Source organism: Tupaia chinensis, unplaced genomic scaffold, assembly GCF_000334495.1.
Source record: "Tupaia chinensis unplaced genomic scaffold, TupChi_1.0 Scaffold138619_1, whole genome shotgun sequence".
NCBI classification, from domain to species: Eukaryota; Metazoa; Chordata; class Mammalia; order Scandentia; family Tupaiidae; genus Tupaia; species Tupaia belangeri.
In genome coordinates, this window is record NW_006198512.1 from 209,673 (window position 1) to 216,885 (window position 7,213).

Here is a 7,213-nt window from a genome sequence, read left to right on the forward strand (position 1 = left end):
ACCCCCCTGCTGGTCCTTATGGTTTTTTTTTTTTTTTTTGAAGAATTATTTATTTTATTTATTCATTCATCCATTTCAGTTTGACCAGAGAGAGACACAGAGAGAGAGGGAAAGTGAGAAAGCAAGCCACCAGGTCTGGGACTTGAGCCATGGTCGGTCATGTGGGAGTGTTGTCCAGCACCTTAAACCACCACACCGCCTACTGATCCCCAGTATTAGTAGGTATTTTTAAATGTATTTTTTATTTTAAGAAAGTTTTAATTTTAATAGCTCAAAATCAAAAAATGTTAAGAGAAATTTAAAACTTAAAAATTAAAGCAGGAAAAAGGCTAGGATTTAGTTCAAATAGTAGGTAGGTAGACCTACCAACAGTTCAAGAGAAGACAAAAATCCTTAAATATAGAAATCAGAGCATCGAAGAAAATCAGTAATGTTTTAGTCTAAAGTAAAAAAAAAAAATTCTATTTCACTAGTTCAGACTCGTAATTAATCTCTCTTCTACTGAATTTGCAGTGTTACTGTGATCTGATCTTTCCATTTAAACTCTGGAAGTTAACATTCAACTCCAGACTTGTCCCTACCTTTAGGCTGGCCATACTCTTGGTTGTCTTGTGCTCTTATTTCTGTGTCCAACTTTAGTTTTCCTGGTATAGTACTCCCTTCCTCACTTCTTGGAGTGCTGGTCTGGTGCTGGTAAATTCTTTCAGATGTTGTTTATCTGAGAATGTTTTCGTCTTTTTTTTATATCAAAGATAATATTGCTGGGTATAGTACTCTTGGTTAAAATTGTTTCTCACTTAACACTTTGAATATATTTTCCCATTCTTTCCTTGCTTGCATTGTTTCCAATGAAAGGTCTGCTGTTAGCCTTATGGAATACCTTTTGAAAGTCACTTGACGTTTCTCTCTTGCTAATTTTAGTATCTTGTCTCTGTCTGTGGTTTTGGTCAATCTGGCTATGGTGTGCCTCAGCGAAGATCTTGGGTCAATTCTATATGGGATCCTTTGCATTTCCTGGGTCTGGATCTTTCAATGCCTCTCTACGTTTGTAAAGTTTTCTTCCAAGATTTCATGGAATAGATTATCAATGCCCTTATTGGTTTCTTCACCTTCTGGGATACTAATGATCCAGAAGTTTGGGCGCTTAATGGTATCCAGTATTACTCATACGTTATTCTCATTTTTTTGGGTTATTTTCTGTCTTTTTGATGAGTTTTTCTGTCAGAGGTTCTATCTTCTACATCTGAGTTTCTATCTTCTGCATGGTCAAATCTGTTTTTGATAATTTTCAAGGGAAGTTTTGATTTCCTGTATTACAACCTTCATCTCTAACAATTCTGTTTAATTCTTTTTTATGATGTGCAATAATCTCTTTCAGATTATGCAAGAACTTCCTCAACACCTGGAACTTGGTGTCCCTTTTCTCCTGCATTTTCTGGAGTTCATTGTCTGTATTCTCTTGCATTTCTGTTAGCTTTGTTACCATGAATATTTTAAATTCTTTATCTGACATTTCCATGAGTTCCCCTGCATTCTTTGCAGAGGAAGAGGAGTTATTCTTTTCCACTTGAGGAGAGATATTTTCTTTGTTTCTCATATTTCTTGGGCCTCTGTGGTGGTTTCTGGTCATCTGATAGATTGTACATTTTTTCCTATCTTTTGGAGTTCAATCTGACTATTGGCTAGACTGGGGAGCAGGAGGGTGAAGTCCAGATTTCCAGAGGATCTTCTGTGGTCAAAATCCTGTTCAGGTTTTCTATTTCAGATTTTAATTCAGTCTTGATAGGTTCTATGTGTCTAGGAATTTATTCATTTCCTCTACATTACAGACATACATTGTTTTGTGTTTTGATTTTGGTTTGTTTATGAGCCACAGGATACATGTGCTAACCAGAAAGGGAGAGACAGAGAAGGGAGAGACAGAGAGAAGAGAGAAAGAAAGAGAGCACATTCTTGTGGGAGTGGGCACTGAAGAAGTTTCCTGAACTTTAATTCTGAACTCTTTGTCATTCATTTCATAGGTCTCCATTTCTTCAGGACCCATTATTGGAGCATTATTTGTTTATTTTGGTGGTGAGTTATTTCCCTAAATTTTTATCATCCTTAATTCCATGACCTGCGTGGGGAGGTGTGAACCTGAGGGGGAGTAAGGATGGATTGAAAAAAATAGACTCACAAGAAAAGCAGGGATCCGAGGGGTATGGGCACCTCTGATGGATGTAATTGTGGTGCTGAACCATTCCTAAGTTTATTCTTTTATAGGGCAAAAGGGAAGGGAGAATTGGAATGTGAAGCCCGTTATCAACTGAAGCTGTGGAACATCTTGTGTCTTGTAGTTCTGAACTAGCCTCCTCTTGTCTCCCCTGGTCTTCTCTGGTTGACACATAGTTTCCCTTAATTTTCACTGTCTTGCAGTGTTGGCTCAAGATAGTGGGACTTTGCCTTGCAGCATAGGACCTTGTCTCTGCTTACACTAATGGCACTATTATCATCCGTGATCCAGCTGCTCCCTACATCTTATGCCCTTCATTGATACAGACATTTAAGGAAATGGCCACCTCTTCCAGTTTTCCAGCAGTAGACTTTCACTACTGAGTCTAGCCTGGGATTCCAAGTGGGCCAAATGGTAGCAACCCCAAATAGGTACCTCTTGCTGTTATGTTTTCTAATGGGTTGGGCTGTTACCTGTTCTCTGAGATTGAGTGCAACTGCTGGCTGTGCTGACGTCCAGAGGTACCATTGGTTAGGCTCTGCAGTAAGGTGGAGCTGTTGGCTGGGCTCTGGAATTGCCTCTAATCATGCAGTGTTACAGTTTAACTTCCCTGACTGGCCAGTACTGCATTTTGGATCTATACTTGAATAGGGTCATGTGCTGGGCTCCAAGGCCAGGCAAGATCTCTGAAATTGCTACTCAACCATTTGGGATGGGTGGGCAGGACCAAAGTCTATGCCTCATAGATATGCATGAACATGGGCTTGCCTTCCAGCCTAGGGCATCTTTAAGCACAACACCAAAGATTAGTGGAGCTTGAGTGTGGGAGGCTGCACACCAGCGAATATTGCCGGTTTCTCAGAAAGCAAACAATTACACAATGCCAAAGGCCACAATTGGTTCCCTTCAAAAAAAACCTGACCTTCGAAACCATACTCTGATTGGCCACTAGAATCCCTCAGATTTGCATATCTGGCACCTCATGATTGGCCCAAAAGCAACCAATCATAACCCACCTTTTACAACCAATCATGGCCCACCAGCGTGTATATAACCACGATCCCTGGCCCACAATCTCCAGACGACCAGGAAGATGACACAGATGACCTGGAAGACCCTGAAGAGTTGTTACACTGCATCATCTCCAGAAGACCCTGTAGAGTTGTAACACTGAGTCGTCCCCGGATGACCCTGAAGAGCTGTGACACCGCGTCGTCTCCGTGCTGCTCAAAATAGACGACGCGACCCTGAAGAGTTGTAACACTGCGTCGTCTCCGTGCTGCCCACAATAAACAGATGACCCTGAAGACGCTGTGTCGTCTCCGTGCTGTAAAACTGCGCCGCTTATCTCAGCTCTCACTCCTTCCCTCAGGAAACCTGTTCGACTGTCCCCCCAGGTCAGGACAGGTCAGATGTTCCCCTCAGCAGAGATGTGCTAACCTGCTCTTGTCTCCTTGCCCAGTGTGGACTTAAGGAGAGTCCCAGGGTTTGACTGAGTTGAGGTTAAGCAGCTGGGTCCAGGAAGGCTCAGATGCTCCATCTGTAGATACTGTCCTCTAGTAAGAGGTTAAGGAGCACACTGGGGCTTGTTGAATCATTGCTTGACAGCTGGGTCTGGTCAGTCATATTCTTCCTCCACCTATAATAGCCAGTCTTGTCCTCCCTTCTGACCTGAGGATTAAGGAGCACCCCAGGCCTTGCCTGTGTCACAGCTCAGTGGTTGCATCTGATTGCAGCCAGGTGCAACCTCTGTAGATGATTGCTCATTTGCCCCAACTCCCAGTCTGAGGAAGTTCTAAGAACATTGGGGCTGGGTGAGGAAGTAGGCCAGGGATTTGAGTTTGGGAGACCTGTCCATTATACATCCTGCAGATCTGTTGTCTAGGCTCGATACAACTCCACTGGCCAGAATGCAGAGCTACCAGCAAATTTTGTGTGCTGATCACTGGATCTCATCCCTACTGTTTGTGACTGACCCCAGGTGGCCTAGCCCTGTTGATATCTGTTTCCTGTGGGGTGATCAAAGTTCCACCTGCAAGGGTCCCAGAATGATGGGAAGGCAGAATGTCTCTCCTCCCTATGTAAAGCCTGTGCATGTTAGGGAATCTTGCATGTAGCACCATGCTGGCTTGGAGGAGAGAATGTGGTCAAAATGAAACCATGCCTCTTATCATGTCCAGCTGCTCTCAGTTCTATGGTTGAAAGAGGGTGTCTCAGACTCATACCTCAATCCTGGGATATTCACAGGGTATAATTGCAGGAGGATGCATATGCTTGTCAGGGACGGAGAAAAGCCTCTCCCTCCCACCATGGGGCATGGTCATGCTGCAATCCTTTGTTCCATTTCTCCAATCCCTTAGGATTTGGGGCATGCATGTACATGTACCCAGCATGTTTTTCAAGCAGCTGTAGAGTATTCAAACTGTGGTTGGCCACGTGGGATCTGGCTCCCTCTGCACCATGCTTAACCACTGTGTTACAGGGCCAGCGCCATGAGGGTATTCATGTTTGTGGATAATGTTACTTGGATTTCTGGGGGTAGTGGAGCCAGATAATTCCTATTCTGACAACTTGCCACTCTGCATTTCCAATTGTTTATACTAAGATGTTATTTCCTTGAAATACAAGAAAGAATATCACCACAAAACCCTATGAATAAAAATGGGAGAGGGAGATATAAGTAAATGTGAATTTGTAATGGAATTGTGAGAATAAGATATGAGTAGTTCCCCCATGATGTTTCAAGGAAGTGGACCTGGAATGACTGAAGGTAAGGAAGTTGAAAACTAATCCATTTTTGGAATAAACAACCGCAAAGGGCCCTGTAGCCTGAAGGATGACCTGCCTTGACTCAAAATAAGAGCAAGACAACCAGCAAACATTTTCCTACCTAGATCCATCCACAACAAACACAAAGGATCACAAAGGATTTAAGCAAAAGAAACTCATTACCAAAAAATATATTTTTATTTATTTATTTATTTATTTATTTATTTATTTCACATTAGTTTTGCCAGCGAGAGAGGGAGAGTTAGAAAGCAAGTCGCCAGGTTTGGGCCTTGAACTGCGGTAGCCCATGTGGGAATTCCAACACCTTAACCACACCACCACCTGCTGGCCCAGCAAAAGAAACTCTTTGTGACAGGCTAAATTAGGCCTTGTCATGATAGTGGGTGAAAGGCTGACCATGTCAGTAATACCATGCCATGGAATCACAAGCATGTGGACTTGAGATAAACGTGACTCTATGAAACCTAAGTCGTGCCAGGTGAGTAAACCTGGGCTGTTAAGCAACTCTAACTGAAAGGCTAGAACTTGATTTCTATTGCATTATGCTACTTTCAAAACACTTTGAGAATTTTATTCAAGGCCTAAACCTCGTATTTCTCTTTTCAGAAGTTTCTTTTGGGCCAGTTGGTGGTGTGGTGGTGAAGATGGCTGGATCCCATATACCCGACTGCACAGTTTGAGTCCTAGACTCTGGGGTTTGTAAAATACACCAGATGCTTATGCATGCATGCCAAAAATCCCAAGAGAAATGGAGAAAGAACTACAGCATAACTGTCTCCAGTGGCAGATGCTTTCTCACTCATCTGTCTCTCTAGTGAGCACACACAACAAGTCAAAAAACAACAACAACAAAACAGTTTTTTTTTTCTTTTGTGAGAGAGCATGTAAAAGACAAAGTGCAAGACAGAGACAGGAACCCCTAAACATTGTAACTCCTTTCCCCAACCCTCTAACTAGTCAGGATCTTGGGTATGCATGCACCTGGTGTGTTTCAGGTTGACTTAGAATCCCAGCCTGTGGCTGACCATGTGATTTCCAGATTAATGGGGAATCTCCATTGTCCTGGACAATACTTCATCTCAGAGTTACTCTGTAGTCCAGGCCTTTATTAGTGAATCTTCCTTTCCTCAGATGTCACACTGAAGTCTCCCTCTGCTTAATGCCGGCTCTCTCTCGCCTTTATTCTTCTTTTTTTTTAAAATAGAGAAGGGTTCATTTTATTTATTTATTTATTTTTATTATCATCATAATCTTCTTTACATTACATTGGATTACGTATAACTTTTTTTTTTTTTTTTAGAGATTTTTGCCATAGGGCGTGTGCGCTCGCCAGACAGAGAGAGAGACAGAGAGACAGAAAGCGAGAAATCACCACCCAGGGGGGGATGGCCATGCCGCAATCCTTTCTCCTCCATTCTCCTCTCGGGATCTTGGGCACGCACGCACATGCGCCCAGCGTGAGTTTTAAGCCACCAGATCCAGAACACGAACCGCGGTCGACTATGTGGGAGTCCAGCGACATAGCCATTACGCTAACTGCTGGTCCCGGATTACATATAACTTTACAGTGTATTACATTGCTTTTTCAAAAGGGAATGCCCTGCATGTCAGTCAATACAGAAACATTCATCTCCTCACTTCATCATTCAATCTTTTCTACGTTTTTCCCAATCATTATTGTTATTCTAATTATTTTTTAAACAATCACTATTTTGCTTATAAAAAGACTTTACCCATCATGAAATACTTCTCAGACCAATCCAGTTGAGAATACTATACATGTCATCATCAACAGGTAATAAGCCATATCTGTTTCCCACTAATGTCCTGCCTCTTTATTGTTCTCTTGCTATCTTTCTCTATCCTCTTCACTCCTCCAATTCCACACTGTCTTATTCTCATTAAGTACTTTCACTGCTTTTATGTCCTCCAATTTTTCGCTCTCTACAAGAGTGCGGATAGTCGGTATATATTAAGTGAATACATACAATATCTCTCTTTCAAAGCCTGGCTTACTTCACTCAGCAATAGATCCTCCATATCTGACCACTTTCTATCAAATCTTGTTATTTTTTATGTCTGAGTAGTATTCCATAGAGTATATATACCACACTTTTCCAATCCATTCATCAGGTTGTGGACATTTAGGTTGGTTCCATGTCTTGGCAATTGTGAATAATGCTGCAATAAACATGGATGTGCAAGCACTTT